Source organism: Cryptomeria japonica, chromosome 10, assembly GCF_030272615.1.
Source record: "Cryptomeria japonica chromosome 10, Sugi_1.0, whole genome shotgun sequence".
NCBI classification, from domain to species: Eukaryota; Viridiplantae; Streptophyta; class Pinopsida; order Cupressales; family Cupressaceae; genus Cryptomeria; species Cryptomeria japonica.
The window spans coordinates 520,429,024-520,444,796 of NC_081414.1; positions in this window are offsets into that span (position 1 = coordinate 520,429,024).

The following is a 15,773-nucleotide window of genomic DNA, read 5'->3' on the forward strand; positions in this document are numbered from 1 at the left end:
TTGAGAAAATATTGTCTTTTCTGATTATTGCCTTGCGAGTTTAATTTTTGTATTCGCCTTTAATTATGAAATGGCATATTTTGCTTTGTTTAAATAGGACCCCGTCGTATGGATTGACTTGGTGTACCTATTTCAGTCCTCGAATTTTGAGTTGACTATGGATTGTGATGTTGACTTAGTTGGTTATATCCTCTTTGTGTGAGTCGAACGATGATTCATGGTTGACCTTAGTTGTCAGGTCTCTAGTTAGAGTACCGTCAGTAAGTGATTACCCTTGAGTCGTGTTTGGCCTGATGATTGTATCTTCTTGAACTCCGTTCGTCTGACCATGTGTATTCCTTGGTTTGAGTTCGTCTGAGTTGGTCTAGTGTCGTATGGGAAAGTGGCTTTCGATTGGGGGCCGCGCCCAAAGTGGCTGCTGGGTAACCCGTCGAAAGTGAGTCTAATAAGTGATAACCTAAGTAGATTAGAATATAATTTATAATTAAGATAATTGTGCCTCACACATGAGACGAGTGCTATCATAGATTCGACATGCTGTGAGAAGGCCTGAAATGGCAAACTACCTTCCTTGCCTTCGCGAGAGGATGTGTGGGTCCACATGAGCCTTGGATGGGCCGGAAGTTCGGATTAGGTTGCCAGGGTAACCCAGTGTGTGTGGGACCGGGACCTATGAAGACTTTCAATGGTAACCATACCAGGTCGTGTGATGACACTTGTCCCTACGTTCGCTAGTGTGTTGTCGTTTTGTCCTGTTAGGAGTATCTTTGTGAGTCGTCCTTTTGTCTCTGCCCTTGTGAGTGTCGGTTTTGTGTTAGACCTTGGGTGGTGATGGCTCAGTATTATGGATTCTCTCTTGGACTCTTGTTTTAGCTTTGATTATGTTCAGCTGGATCCTATTCTTTTCAAGGATCCTTTATGTATTAATGGACCGATGTGGTCGCTTGTATATTGTTTATATTTCGCCATGATGGCCGGATGGTAATGGTGTAACCTCTTGTATTCTTATCTTTATTAATTATCAGAGGGGTCTTGCAGTTGAGCAGACCCGGAGATGTAGCCCTTTAGGGGTGAACTCCGAGATCATTATGGTGTTATGTGATGTATTCTCTTATGTTTCCTTTATTCAGCTTTTTCATGTATGATTAGCTTATGTTAGAATGGTTAAGTGGATAATTGGAAATAACTATAAATGCTTATATTCAGTTCTATCTTGAATGCCATGTGGATCGAATGCATAATTGGTTGAGATGCAATTTATCGTAATGCATGTGTGAAATCGTCCTTTTAATGCAATAAGTTGGAATAGGAATGTAACTTAGGGTAACGAATTATACTCAGTTGTCGTTAAGGAATTTAAATATGCTTGGAAAGATCTCTTATGTCATGATGGAATCCTAGTGTATTAGAAAATGTAGATGTATGGTTTGTAATTTTAAATTGAAAAACTTGAATGAGGTTGATGAATGGATCTTAATGGATGAATCCTTGTTGTGATTTATATTTCCGTCCTTTGAAGGAAGTTTATCCTGTTTATGAAATTATCTCGTTATTAAGATATTCAGCGTAATGGATTGATTGTGTGAGTTAAATGAATTTTGAAAATTAAGTAATCTCGTTGGGAAACTCTTTAGGAGATTGTTGTTAATGTCTTCCGCTATGTAATCTGAATCTTTGGTATCTTGTGGCATCTTATGTGTTGTAACTTTAAAAAAAAAAAATTTGCACTCTATTCTTGTGTTATGGCTTTATCCCTTCGGGGTTTCCTGGCGGGGTATTACATTTAGTATCAGAGCCCATGTTGCAAACATTGGGATCTCTGGTGTCGCGTGTGCCCTCTATTTGTGTGAGGTGTATCGACCTTATGTGTATGCTTGTCCTCCTTTTGCATGTGGGTGATTGAGCAGATCTTGACGGGTGTGTAACGTGTGTGTTCACACCTTGTTTTCGCCTTCTTGATGTTGGTGTTTGTTTAAGATTATGATGTAGCTTAATGTTGTCCACTTGAAGGACTAGTATGGCAATTATTGAATGCTTATTTTGCAGAAAATTAAATGATGATCACCATTCCTCTCTCTCTTTCTTTCTGGAAATTAAATATTTAAGATATGTGTAATTATCTTTGATTTGAGTTTCTTGTTTGCAAGAGAAAAGGGTGTGACTTCTTGAACCCTTGTGTGAGCCTTATGTCGCTTGTGTTTTAGATTATTAGAGGGCTTTGGGTTTAAAAATTTATTTTGGCTATTGGAAGGAAACTGTATGTGTATGTTTAAATAATTCCCCATGTGTATTTTGTAGGAGTAGCATGATTAAATTCTATCTTAGTAAGGTGCATCACTATGCGAATAGTCAAATTATGTGAAACTGCTTGGTTTATAGAAGAAGTACTAAAAAGAGCATGTTATTGTAGCTTTGAGAGAGTATTAATGTGTTTTCCGAAAGATTGTCTTATGTGTTTTATTAAACCAGTTTGATTGGAGATATACTTTAGCAAATGCTCCATTGAACTCGCTTTTGGGTATATGAAATTACCTTAATGTGTTTAGAAAATGCGAATGGAAAAGCTTGTTTGATGTGCATGCATTAATATGTTTTAATTGGGTAATAGCTCTTCGCTTATCTTTGATCGTAATGTGATCTTCTCTAATCGGTGCAATTATGACTCGTTTCTATAATGTATTATTATGGAGTGAGTGTTCTTAAGAGGTCTTGCATTATCAAAAAGATTGCCTCTCTTGATCTCTGTTTTGTTTGGAAAACTAGAACCTCCTGTTGCAACCATAATTATTGGAAGTGTTTTGGTTAGGCTAATTTTATCTTTCTAATCGGTAGCGAAATGAAAACCGTGTAATTAAATGATAGGCTTATAGTGGGAAATTTAAAATTGCAGCGTGATCTTGTTTGATCTTGCGTGTTTTGTAGGAAATGGTTTGGTTATCAAACTCTCTTTCCCTTCTCTTTGCCTAATCATGAGATTTTTATAGAAATGATATTAAGAGTGCATTGATTTTCATTGAATGCTTATAACCATGTGAAATTGTATGTTTGCTTTTGGCTTCATAGTGATAGATGAAAGTCTTAAGCTTTAGAAATGAATTTACTTAGCTAGAAATTTAATTATGAATGCTTAGTGAGATTTGAGGAAGCTATAGGAATGATGTTATTTCCTTATATAATTGTGAATTGTTAATAATTTATGTACTTGAATCTAGAGTAAACTTGATTCAGTTATTTATATAGAAAGCATAATTGGAATCTTCCTTGTATAGATGTTAGCGTACTGAAAAGTACTCCCCGTAAATGTGATTAAACCAGTGCTGGTGTAATTGTGTGTATTGTAAGAAACCAGTGCTTATCTTATGTGCCCATGGATTGGTGAAGTAATCAACCATGGAGGGTATGTTGCTTATGAGTATGGGAAACCATACTGTTTATGTGATGTTGCATATTTGTTTCCCTGCTGAGTACCAAACCTCGGGTTGTGGGCAACTCAGTATGTTAAGGGGTAGTATTCGAAGTGACCGTTCCTTGAATAGTATGGATTGGCGTACGAGTAATGTTTGCGCGAAGTGACTTAGCTTTTCTACTTCGAGGAATGATATAGTTGTACTACTAAACTGTATCAAGGTGTACTCGATACTTTCCCTTTGATGAACCTATTTATAGGTTTATGTGTGTTAGCCTATTCCTCGTCCTTATTTGAGCATATAGATGGCAGTTTTTGAGCATATTGTTGGATTCTATTGGAGCATCTTTTGCCTTGTCTTCACGAAAGGTAGGGTTATTCGCATGTGCTACCAGTTGGTATGTGTTGGTGGGCATGTGGGTGGACCAGAGTCATGTATACCTCTGACTTACGGCGAGTATCCTTCTAGATACGTCGCTATGCGGGATGTGGCTTGCGCGTGCTTTTTCCGCGAGGTGCACTACCATGCGGGATACGTCCATTGTGTGTTTTCTCCACTTGGGGTATTGCCATGCCACGTGATGATGTGATGCGGGGTGATGTCGAGGTGCACACCGCCATGCCATGTGGATAGTGTGACTATGTCGCACCACATGATGAGCTACTACAATAGCTAGTCAGTTGTTCCTTCCTTCCTCGTTGGTGGCTAGATGCTAGTCACACAGTGATGTTACGTGCAGTTGTGATATTCTTTATATTTCTTTGGGGATCAGAAATTTATTTTACTTTGACTTTGAAGGTTTAGCCACGATCTTGTGATCTTTTGCACTTTGATTTGGTGTTGAAATTTCGGATTATTTTCTTACCTTATTGTTGGAATTGATGATTTATTATCTTTATTCATCTGTACTTTGGTGGCTAAACTGGGTTATCGTTATTGTTTTTGGATGCTGGTCTTGTGTCGAAATGTGAAATTCCTCTCCAAGGACGTATGATACGGAATTGGTAGAGTGTGTGCGAGGAAGTTGATATAGGGAACCGTGAGGATAGGGGGTATGTGAGGCTGTGACGCAGCTAGTACCCACTACCTACCTATGTGTGGTGACTATCTCTTGGAGGCTAACCACCTTGCACAACAAGGGACATTCACAAAGGTCTTGTATGGAAGGTAGCACCGCTAAGGTGTGCCTAGCACCATCGAGCCCTTGAGTGAGATATTGGATATTTATGATCATATTGTGGTTCTGAGATCAGGCATAGAGATGCTGATCGTGCATGTTACATTTGACCGAGCATTAGACATGCTCACATGTGGCCTTTTATATTATGCATTTCAGTTATGTGGATGGTTATTGCTTGTATCATGGAGTAAATTGTGTTAACTTGTCACTATGTTATGGGACATAGTCTTTGGAAAGGTTTTCTTATGCCTGGCAAGTGTAACCAATTGAGTTATTTATGTTGCTCGTATTACATGAAAGTTAATTTGGTTGTAGAAATTGATATTTTGAGCTAGTTCTATGATTTAAAGTTTATGATTAAGATGGATTGGTAAAGGAAATTGATCATGATGGCATGTTTCTGTCATTTTTGATCGAGGATTATGGTAAGTGTTGTTTACCTCTTGTAATGCTTTAATTTGGTGTTATGAAAGGAAGAAAATTCTCGTTTCTTTGCTATGATTATTGATAATTCCTAGAATATTTTAAGGAATGTATGGTTTTAGATGTATCTTGCCAATGGATAATGGCGTTTGTTAAGGATTTTGCAATAGCATTTCATTTATTTATGGAAAGATTTCTATGTGCAATTTGACCTTGTTGAATGAGTTTCAGGGCTGATGCGTACGACATGTTCTTCATCTAGCCTTACAACTTCCAGGAGTAAGTCGGAACCTAGGGGGGGGAGAATGTAGTACCCCTACCGTAATCGATCTCTAACCTTGGTTTAATCTTGATTAGTTTATCGTGATATTATGATTATAATCAGATGTTGATTTTACGCATAGCTATTGATGTGGTTTTCTCACTAGTTTTATGCTAGTTGTTTAGTGTTCTTATTTCATGGTATTCATCGAGCTAACGCATTCATTAAGTTATTATATATGTATGCATGTATGATCGTTGGTTGCAGGAGATTTTAGGTACGAAGTCGCATGAGTGTGAGGTTCGTCGTCACCTGGTTTTGCAGGTTTGAGCATACCTTTTTAATCCTTAGAGTTGGATTAGGTGGTCGTAAGACCTTAGTCGGCCTTAGTCGTGCTCAAGTGAGAATCGTCAGTCGTCGTCGGTGATCCCTGTTTGTTGGGTTTGCGAGTCATCTGTTTGGTTGACTTTCTCGATTTGCGTGCTTGGTGTGCATGATTAAATTGATTATTTAGTCTTTAGTAATTGTCTTGATTAAATATGCGTTCGTGCATTGATGATTAATGGATTTAATTAATCGGGTATTCGTTATGTGATTTTCGTTGTTAATAAATTGCCTATTTTAAATTGGAAGTAAAATTGAATTAAATGACTGTTTTGAATATTTAATGCATTTATATATATGCTATTGAAAAAGGAAAGCTTTGTATTTTATCGCAATGGATTAATTGTATTCTGTGGCTTCTGAATTTTGAAAGATTAAATTTGTTTAAATGAGGAAATCGAATTTTGAATTGAAAAGGCAAGTTATTTGTTGTGTTTGTGAGAAAGGATTAATTTTTAAGTATTATTTTTAAATAAAAGTTTTATTCCAAAAATAGAAAATTTTGGGTCAACTCTTCCATATAACCCAATTTGGGAAATTTGGAGAGGAGGGAGATTTTTGGAGGAATTTTGGTTGGAAAAGATTTTGGAGACAAAATTGGAGGATTTGGGAGGAAGAAACGGCTGCTGGATCTGGCAGGTGGGCTCTCCCTCAGCCATACCAGGATTGCGAATCGAGGTAGGATTCTGAACTGGTTATCGAAAATCAATTTGGATGTCCATTTGAATTTGGCTGGAGATTTTAATTTGAGATGTGTTCTCATCATTGCTATTTGGGGGTTTGAATCCCTTTTTTATTGGGAAGGAGGAAAATCACCAAGAACTTGAACCGAACCAGTCCCTTTTAAACCGAATTTCTATTGAATCGGATTTGCTTATCAAATTGGGTGATGGGCATTTGTTTTAGTTTTCGGACTGGGCATTTTTATCAAATTTGTTTTTCTATTTAAACTTCATTCTGGGAATGTAACCGGACTGTGTGTTTTTAATTAGCAAAATAATATAAAAAGGGCCAAACTGTGTGTTCTAATCTGAAATTTTAAACGTTTTTTTTTGTTTCACGCCGAGCTGGGCGTTTCGCGTTAATTTATCGGGCTGGGTTTTTTGTTCAAACCCCCCCCCCCGGATTGTGCGTTTTTATTGTTTTAACTGTGTTTTGGGGTTGGAGGCGGGGAGCGGAGCTCCCCCTCTCCTCCTCCCCCCTTCCATCCCCCGCACGCTACCCTTATGCCTCCCCCATCCCCCTTCGCTGGCATTGAGACCAGGCCGCGGCACACTGCGGTGGCCGCAGGGCCGCGGTGGCCGCAGGGCGCCGCGGACCTGCGGGCACCGCAGGGCGCCGCCGTCTAGCCGGGTTGAGCAAGCGCTGAGCTAGGGTTAGGGCACGGCCCTTCCCAGCTCGCTCGCCTTTTTAAAAAAAAAAAAAGCATTTCCTTTTAATAAAAGAACATGGTGTTATTTTAATGCATTTCTAATTTTCAACGTAGTTTGTTTTTAACGTGGTTTTAAGTGCGTTTTAATGAAAGTGTTTTTAGTTCAAAAAAAAAAAGGGGTTTATAATATATTGAATATTATTGTAATGTTAGTGATTAGTTAGTTCTTAATTGTGGTTAAGGAGGCATTAAACTTGACAAATGTTAGTTGGCAGCGATTAACTTTATAATGGGGTTATAGGGTAATTGTTTTCAACTTCATTTGGTGATTTACGCCTTCTTTCTAATTGAGTTCTTCAAATGTGAATTTTCGCAATGGAACATTGTTGTCTATTTTCCTATTGATCTTGGATTAACGAATCTAGATCTTACCTCCTAGCTGATTAAGGAAGTTGGCTAAGTGAGTTAGTATTGTTTAAAAACGGAATAGAATATTATGCATTGGGAATAACTATCTCCATTTAGATTCTCTTTCTGCATTTTTATTTTCATAATCCTTATTATGTAACTGGAATTGAAATTATGAATCTGTAGAGAATGAATTTAGACCAGTATGTTAATGACGTTTTGGAATGGAGATTAAATATCTTATATTAATTGTTTAATGGTTGTCTGTATTTGATTAATACGAATTGGTTAAAAACTCATTTTGGCTTATATGTCTGTTTATGCTTTGAATTTTAACGAGTTAGAAAACCAAGAACGACTTATCCCTTGATAAGGTAGATAACTGTAAGTTGTTTTAGATCTTGTAGAAAACTTGATTGTCGTTTAATGATTAAATCAATTTGAGAAAATATTGTCTTTTCTGATTATTGCCTTGCGAGTTTAATTTCTGTATTCGCCTTTAATTATGAAATGGCATGTTTTGCTTTGTTTAAATAGGACACCGTCATATGGATTGACTTGGTGTACCTGTTTCAGTCCTCGAATTTTGAGTTGACTATGGATTGTGATGTTGACTTAGTTGGTTATATCCTCTTTGTGTGAGTCGAACGATGATTCATGGTTGACCTTAGTTGTCAGGTCTCTAGTTAGAGTACCGTCAGTAAGTGATTACCCTTGAGTCGTGTTTGGCCTGATGATTGTATCTTCTTGAACTCCGTTCGTCTGACCATGTGTATTCCTTGGTTTGAGTTCGTCTGAGTTGGTCTAGTGTCATATGGGAAAGTGGCTTTCGATTGGGGGCCGCGCCCAAAGTGGCTGCTGGGTAACCCATCGAAAGTGAGTCTAATAAGTGATAACCTAAGTAGATTAGAATGTAATTTATAATTAAGATAATTGTGCCTTACACATGAGATGAGTGCTATCATAGATTCGACATGCTGTGAGAAGGCCTGAAATGGCAAACTACCTTCCTTGTCTTCGCGAGAGGATGTGTGGGTCCACATGAGGCTTGGATGGGCCGGAAGTTCGAATTAGGTTGCCAGGGTAACCCAGTGTGTGTGGGACCGGGACCTATGAAGACTTGCCATGGTAACCATACCAGGTCGTGTGATGACACTTGTCCCTACGTTCGCTAGTGTGTTGTCATTTTGTCCTGTTAGGAGTATCTTTGTGAGTCGTCCTTTTGTCTCTGCCCTTGTGAGTGTCGGTTTCGTGTTAGACCTTGGGTGGTGATGGCTCAGTATTATGGATGCTCTCTTGGACTCTTGTTTTAGCTTTGATTATGTTCAGCTGGATCCTGTTCTTTTCAAGGATCGTTTATGTATTAATGGACCGATGTGGTCGCTTGTATATTGTTTATATTTCGCCTTGATGGCCGGATGGTAATGGTGTAACCTCTTGTATTCTTATCTTTATTAATTATCAGAGGGGTCTTGCAGTTGAGCAGACCCGGAGATGTAGCCCTTTAGGGGTGAACTCCGAGATCATTATGGTGTTATGTGATGTATTCTCTTATGTTTCCTTTATTCATCTTTTTCATGTATGATTAGCTTATGTTAGAATGGTTAAGTGGATAATTGGAAATAACTATAAATGCTTATATTTAGTTCTATCTTGAATGCCATGTGGATCGAATGCATAATTGGTTGAGATGCGATTTATCGTAATGCATGTGTGAAATCGTCCTTTTAATGCAATAAGTTGGAATAGGAATGTAACTTAGGGTAACGAATTATACTCAGTTGTCGTTAAGGAATTTAAATATGCTTGGAAAGATCTCTTATGTCATGATGGAATCCTAGTGTATTAGAAAATGTAGATGTATGGTTTGTAATTTTAAATTGAAAAGCTTGAATGAGGTTGATGAATGGATCTTAATGGATGAATCCTTGTTGTGATTTATATTTCCGTCCTTTGAAGGAAGTTTATCCTGTTTATGAAATTATCTCGTTATTAAGATATTCAGCATAATGGATTGATTGTGTGAGTTAAATAAATTTTGAAAATTAAGTAATCTCATTGGGAAACTCTTTAGGAGATTGTTGTTAATGTCTTCCGCTATGTAATCTGAATCTTTGGTATCTTGTGGCATCTTATGTGTTGTAACTTTTAAAAAAAAAAAATTGCACTCTATTCTTGTGTTATGGCTTTATCCCTTCGGGGTTTCCTGGCGGGGCATTACATTTGGTATCAGAGCCCATGTTGCAAACATTGGGATCTCTGGTGTCGCGTGTGCCTTCTATTTGTGTGAGGTGTATCGACCTTATGTGTATGCTTGTCCTCCTTTTGCATGTGGGTGATTGAGCAGATCTTGACGGGTGTGTAACGTGTGTGTTCACACCTTGTTTTTGCCTTCTTGATGTTGGTGTTTGTTTAAGATTATGATTTAGCTTAATGTTGTCCACTTGAAGGACTAGTATGGCAATTATTGAATGCTTATTTTGCAGAAAATTAAATGATGATCACCATTCCTCTCTCTCTTTCTTTCTGGAAATTAAATAATTAAGATATGTGTAATTATCTTTGATTCGAGTTTCTTGTTTGCAAGAGAAAAGGGTGTGACTTCTTGAACCCTTGTGTGAGCCTTATGTCGCTTGTGTTTTAGATTATTAGAGGGCTTTGGGTTTAAAAATTTATTTTGGCTATTGGAAGGAAACTGTATGTGTATGTTTAAATAATTCCCCATGTGTATTTTGTAGGAGTAGCATGATTAAATTCTATCTTAGTAAGGTGCATCACTATGCGAATAGTCAAATTATGTGAAACTGCTTGGTTTATAGAAGAAGTACTAAAAAGAGCATGTTATTGTAGCTTTGAGAGAGTATTAATGTGTTTTCTGAAAGATTGTCTTATGTGTTTTATTAAACCAGTTTGATTGGAGATATACTTTAGCAAATGCTCCATTGAACTCGCTTTTGGGTATATGAAATTACCTTAATGTGTTTAGAAAATGCGAATGGAAAAGCTTGTTTGATGTGCATGCATTAATATGTTTTAATTGGGTAATAGCTCTTCGCTTATCTTTGATCGTAATGTGATCTTCTCTAATTGGTTGCAATTATGACTCGTGTCTATAATGTATTATTATGGAGTGAGTGTTCTTAAGAGGTCTTGCATTATCAAAAAGATTGCCTCTCTTGATCTCTGTTTTGTTTGGAAAACTAGAACCTCCTGTTGCAACCATAATTATTGGAAGTGTTTTGGTTAGGCTAATTTTATCTTTCTAATCGGTAGCGAAATGAAAACCGTGTAATTAAATGATAGGCTTATAGTGGGAAATTTAATATTGCAGCGTGATCTTGTTTGATCTTGCATGTTTTGTAGGAAATGGTTTGGTTATCAAACTCTCTTTCCCTTCTCTTTGCCTAATCATGAGATTTTTATAGAAATGATATTAAGAGTGCATTGATTTTCATTGAATGCTTATAACCATGTGAAATTGTATGTTTGCTTTTGGCTTCATAGTGATAGATGAAAGTCTTAAGCTTTAGAAATGAATTTACTTAGCTAGAAATTTAATTATGAATGCTTAGTGAGATTTGAGGAAGCTATAGGAATGATGTTATTTCCTTATATAATTGTGAATTGTTAATAATTTATGTACTTGAATCTAGAGTAAACTTGATTCAGTTATTTATATAGAAAGCATAATTGGAATCTTCCTTGTATAGATGTTAGCGTACTGAAAAGTACTCCCCGTAAATGTGATTAAACCAGTGCTGGTGTAATTGTGTGTATTGTAAGAAACCAGTGCTTATCTTATGTGCCCATGGATTGGTGAAGTAATCAACCATGGAGGGTATGTTGCTTATGAGTATGGGTAACCATACTGTTTATGTGATGTTGCATATTTGTTTCCCTGCTGAGTACCAAACCTCGGGTTGTGGGCAACTCAGTATGTTAAGGGGTAGTATTCGAAGCGACCGTTCCTTGAATAGTATGGATTGGCGTACGAGTAATGTCGGCGCGAAGTGACTTAGCTTCTCTACTTCGAGGAATGATATAGTTGTACTACTAAACTGTATCAAGGTGTACTCGATACTTTCCCTTTGATGAACCTATTTATAGGTTTATGTGTGTCAGCCTATTCCTCGTCCTTATTTGAGCATATAGATGGCAGTTTTTGAGCATATTGTTGGATTCTATTGGAGCATCTTTTGCCTTGTCTTCACGAAAGGTAGGGTTATTCGCATGTGCTACCAGTTGGTATGTGTTGGTGGGCATGTGGGTGGACCAGAGTCATGTATACCTCTGACTTACGGCGAGTATCCTTCTAGATACGTCGCTATGCGGGATGTGGCCAAATAAATAGTAAAATATAAGTTCTATGATCAATAACATCTCGTGGTCTCTTGTCCCTGGGACGTGGTCCAGATCCACCTGTCTCATGCTGTACAATAAAAAAATAATATTAAAATATTACTTGAAATTAACTATTAAAAGAATCATTTATCAAATATAGTAGAATTCATAAATTAAGTTACAAACTTACCATATGCTCATCAGATCCTCTAGTAGTATCTCTCTTGTCCCCGGGACGTGGTCCAGATCCACCTGTCTCATGCTATACAATAAAAAAATAATATTAAAATATTACTTGAAATTAACTATTTAAAGAATCATTTATCAAATATAGTAGAATTCATAAATTAAGTTACAAACTTACCATATGCTCATCGGATCCTCTAGCAGTATCTCTCTTGTCCCTAGGACATGGTCCAGATCCACCCGTCTCATGTTGTACAATAAAAAAATAATATTAAAATATTACTTGAAATTAACTATTAAAAGAATCATTTATCAAATATAGTAGAATTCATAAATTAAGTTACAAACTTACCATATGCTCATCAGATCCTCTAGCAATATCTTGTGCAGTATCAACACCAAATGTAGTGCTAGCTAACTCCTGTACAAGGTCAAATTCAAAGTGTCCAATTAAATCTTAAATTAAGAGTCAAAATAAGATCAAATTAAGTATTACATATTAATACCTCAAAGGATGTCGATGTGCATTCAAATTGGCTCTGATCAAAATTATGAGGATAACCCATCCTAATGGTAGTGTCCACCTGCATACATGCATTTAATGAAATCATATTTAGTGAACATATATATGTGTAATAAATAATTTCAAGTTAAGTTACAATATTGTAAGAGTTCATATTTAGCTTAAGAATTATAAGATACATACCATAGATGGTGTCACAATAGTCAGACCCTCTTCTCGATGTGATGTAGAGGGTCCCTCATGACCTGAATCCTGGAGAAAGAAGCATTCAATGTATCAACATGAAAATTTATATAGTATATGATGATAACATATTAACTTAAAAAGATCTAGTACAATGTCTAGATAGAAATTTATACTATACCCCATAAGGTGTGCCGAGTTGTGTTCCAGTAGATGCAATATTGACTCTAATATTAGGTGTAGTCCTTATCTACATAAACAAAATTTATTTAATGAAGTATTAGATTGTATAAAAAAAGAGATGCACTTAGTTTATACCTATATTTAATGAAGTATAAAAAGATTGACATGTACATGTATATATATCTATACCTGGTGAAGATGAACATCCGAGCAAAGAAAATCCATATAAGATGTCATCATACTATCATCTGCTGCATCATGCTCATCTGGAACTGAAGTAGATCCTGCAGCAGTAGTAGGACCTACACACGTCTCATGACAACTCGAACACATATGTGGCATCCATCAAGGAGCAGATGCCATGTGAGCAACTTGCTCACTTAGGTTACCTATGAGGGAAGTCAAAGCATCTAATGTCAATAAGAATGATGTATTTTGGACATCTGTAGGAATCGATGGAGCAACAAGTGGAACTATGGGTGGATCCGATAGGGGATTATTACTCTGTGCCCGTAATCTATGCTGTGGCATTCCACGACCAACACCCTGGAATGACTTCATATCAAAATAATTTGGTTTTTGGTTCATTACAAACTCACAGTATAATTTCTTCAAAAAATAAAAAAGGACCTCATAATTATGATGTGGTGGATAATTAAAAACCATCCACCATCTATCCCAAAAGTATCTAGCCATTTCTGGATGCACACACCACCTAATTGAAATTCTTTTCTGGTTAGGTTGCATTGGTTCTCTTGTTTTTGGGTTGGTAAAATATGGACATAAATGAGCTTTGGTTATTTTCAAATCAATGATTTTCCTATAAGTTAAACCATCGGCATAAAAATCATGCAACTCTTGTCGTTGTCTATGAAATTGATCTAATTGAGAATTAACAGATCTAACTGACTCAACAATAGTTTGCATTGATTTTGCAAAGTCTACAAGATGGGGTGGCGTGACTTGCTCATTTTGGATAGCAGCAATGTTTTGTTCAATCACTTGTAGGTTTTCATTAAATCATTCTCTTAAACGAATTTCATCCAATCTAGGGGGTTGTTGTGGTTGTGGTGGTGGTGGTGGAGGTGGAGGAGGAGGAGGAGGGGGTTGTGGTGGGGGATTTTCACCTAATAGTTCATCTATGTCAAAGACATCCATGATAACAAAGAACTCTTGCATATATAAAGACATACATGAATTATATACAACTCTATGTCAAAGAAGAATCTATTTTACTAAATTAAAAAAAAACATTTATAAATAGTAACATTTCTATGTTGTTGAATGAGATACACATGAAATATATAATATAATATTGAACTTAAAAAAATATACATGTGCATACTATTGAATCTTGAAATATAAAATTTGCGCACAAAACTTAATAAAAACTTTCAATGAAACATCATAAATCTATTATATATTCAATTTAATAAATTCATTTCTTGTAAAATGCATCAACTATTAAAATCAATATAAAATATTTCATACATAGGATCAATAAATAAGTGAGAAATAAGATGATCCTCCTTCTAGTGTAAGAATATATAGCATGGAAACAATATTACTAAGACAACATAATATTTTGTTAACTTTAACTTAAAGTTATTTTGAAAAATGCACGTGTGTGTTTGGATGCTCCATATTTCTAGTGTTTTAGTGTACATGATAATTTATTAGAATTCAATTACATAGTTTTGAGATAATTGCCATCAATTCATATTACATTGATTAGTCTTCAGACAATCTTAAAAAAAAACTAATCTCCCATGACTATAAATGACATACTTAAAACATATTATATTCTAAGTGGTTGTCATGTAAAGACAAAACATCAAAACTTTTGAAGAGTTAAGCATATTTTACCATTAAATTTCTCCCATAATCAAATCTACACAAGATTATAATTTACAAAACCTTCAAAAAATATTATTTCCTATAAATCATTTATTATAAAACTCCGCAATCATTTGTTTTGATATATAATCTTTCTATTAAATTTAAGATATCAATTCATACACAAATTCTCTTACAAAGTTGAATAAGAAATGAAACTCTTACATAAAAATCAACACAACATGCCAACAATTAAAAACAAAATTAACCTTGCAATATTTACTTTTAAAATAATCAATTTCAACAATATTTTACACATGCATTTATAATTATCAACTAGAATATTATTTTGACTAACATTCCAAATAAAATTCCTAACATACTATATGATCCTCATTCCTAAATTCCACTATCATACTTGCAAGCACTTAATTATTAAGTCAATGAACAAACTACAACTCAATGAAGCTAAAAAAGTGATGCAAGCCTATTTTTAAATATCCCAATTCCTTTCGCTGACCTAATACTTTTAGTAGCAACCATTTTAAAATTTCGTATTAATCAAAGAGAATATTTTAGGGAAAAAATGCAGTGTTGGCACTTTATGAAAATAAAGGTTTTTAAGACTCTAGAGACTTGTTCATCATAATATTTTATTGTTTAATATGCAAAATTTTGAAAGATTTTGATATGTACAGACAAAGTAAATTTTTCATATAATTAGAGGTGAAGTCAATTTTGAATTCTACCTCAATGATTGAGGGGATCTTACAATTTTGACTTTAAATATAGCTTCATTTATACTCTTTCATAAATAAACTAAAATATAAGCTATAAAGAATTGCTAAATTCTAGCAATATATGTGTATGCAAGCAAGCATAAAAAATCAATAAAGGACTTAAACTATGAATTTCAAACCATTATGCTATGCATAAGTACCACCTTTACATCGAGTTAAAGGATAATGTATAAAAGATGAAAGACAATAGTATCTCAGAAAGAAAACTCTTGTTGTAGCTAAAGGTTGATGGCTTCAAGATGGATTTGTGACCAAGATAGGATGTAAGGTGCTTAAATTGGCAAC